Consider the following 2,167-nt stretch of genomic DNA (forward strand, 5'->3'; position numbering starts at 1 on the left):
GAGGCCCCAGGGCCCCCGGGGGCAGCCAGCCTGGGCCTGGGCTCCACAGCGCCGCGGAGCACAGCAGGGAGGGCGGGAAGCTCGGCCAGCGAGCAGAGGCCCCAGGAGAAGCCCTCGGGCCGCGCCCCATCGCCTGGGGCGCGAGAGGCCGGCGGCGCCAGAGAAGGGCCCAGACCCAGGCGCCCTCACCCAGGATGGCAGCAGCCGGGCCCTGAGCCGGGGCAGAGCGCGCGGGGAGGCCTCGTTCGCCCCCACCCTTTGTCCCTTGTTCCCCCCCTGTGGTCCAGTGACCCTGGTTCACAGCAACAACCCAGTTGTCCATACTGTGCCTTCCAAAGACTTGTTAGTTAAAACATGGTTAATTGACAAAGCAACGGGCTGAACATCAGGGCCGCAGCCTGCAGTTGGGCTTAGGCAGGTTCACAGAGAGGTGTGGTCCTGGGAAGGCCCTAAGTGTGTGGAGGAAGGGCCGGCCGGGAGCCCTGGGTTAACGTGAGAGCCTGCGTGGGCTTCCTGGGGAAGGTGGGGTGTGTGTGCGTGTGTGTGCGTGCGTGTGCGTGTGTGTGCGCGTGCGTGCGCGTGCGTGTGCGTGCGTGTGTGCGCGTGTGTGTGTGTGCGCGTGTGCGTGCGCGTGCGCAGGCACAAGGCCTGGGTCTTGAACTCAAGGACTGGGCACTGTCCCTGAGCTTTATTGTTCAAGGCTAGCCTTGCACTGCCAGCTTTTTGGCAATTAGTTGGAGATGAGTCTCATGGACTTCCCTGCCTGAGCTGGCTTTGCAATGCAGTCCTCAGATCTCAGCCTCCTGAGTGGCTAGGATCACAGGTGTGAGCCACCAGAACCCAGCTAATTTTTTTTTTTAGACATGGTCTAGACATGTAACCTACACTGGCCTAGACTCATGGTCCCCTTGCCTCATCCACTGGATCCTTGGTTTACCTCCATTCATATGCCACCAAAGCCTGGCATAGTCAGTCTTTTGTTGTTGTTGTTTGTTTTTTGTCAGTTATGGGGCTTGAACTCTGAGACTGGGCGCTGTCCCTGAGTTTCTTTTACCTCAAGGCTAGTGCTTTTCCACTTGTGCCATAGCACCACTTCCAGGTTTTTCTGTGTATGTGGCACTGAGGAATTGAACCCAGGGCTTCATGCATGCTGGGACCAAGCTGGTAAACCTCACCAAATTTGACTTGCATCTTAATGTGTAAAGACCTCTCATGTATGAGTAAGGAAAGGAACAGGGAGCTAGTTGTGATGACACACACCTCCAGGTCTAGACGATGTGGGACTGAGGCAGGAGAAATTCTTAAGCCCATCAACTTGGAGACAAGTTTGTGTAAGTAGCAACCTCATCATATAAAATGAAGTACAAGAGGATCTGGATATATCAACTGTGTATGATTGCCTATTGTAGGAACAGTGTGGGTTCATTCCCTAGTGTCACAAGAGGAAGTGACATAAATAAAACGCAGCTAAGTGAGAGTGCCAGTGGAGTTGTGCCCACGATGCTTCAGCTCAAATGGAAGCCACTGGGCAATATCCTAAACTTCACTTTGGCTTTTTTCAGGATGGAGAGGTAGAGCAGAGGGATTCCCCCTAGTTGAAATCACACACACACACAGCTTAAAAAAAGGTATATGTGAAAATACAGATCGATTCCAGTGTTTCGTTTATTTAGTTGTGGGTTGTTTTTTTCATACTTGTACATGAGCTTGAACTCAGGGTCTCGCACTCTTGGCTTTCTCGCTCCAGCTGACACTCTACCAGCTGAGCCACATCTGCAGTCCAGCATTTTGCTGGTTAATTGGAGACGAGTCTCCCAGACTTTTCTGCCTTGGTGGCTGTGGAGAAGCTAGGATTACAGGTGTGCCTCACCAGGCCTGTTCCACTCTCTTAACCTAGTCTGTGTCCAGAAGAGACCTACAGATGCGAGTGTGGAGAGACCCGGAGGAGCCCCGTGGAATCTGGGATGAGCCTCCAGTCCAGAGCTCAGGCCGGCCCCGGCTGGGTTCAAGGCCCAGGGTCTGCCAGATCCTGGCCTCCACCAAGGGCGCCTTTGCCCGGGGTTGAGAGGCTGGGGAAGAGGCCAGGCGGGGAGGGGGAGGCAGGGGCCGGGGTCCCCGTGGCCTCGGGCCTGTGCTGCAGGTGTCCACCACAGGCGGGAGGAGCCCG

This window comes from Dipodomys ordii, unplaced genomic scaffold (genome assembly GCF_000151885.1).
Source record: "Dipodomys ordii isolate 6190 unplaced genomic scaffold, Dord_2.0 Scaffold14, whole genome shotgun sequence".
NCBI lineage: Eukaryota > Metazoa > Chordata > Mammalia > Rodentia > Heteromyidae > Dipodomys > Dipodomys ordii.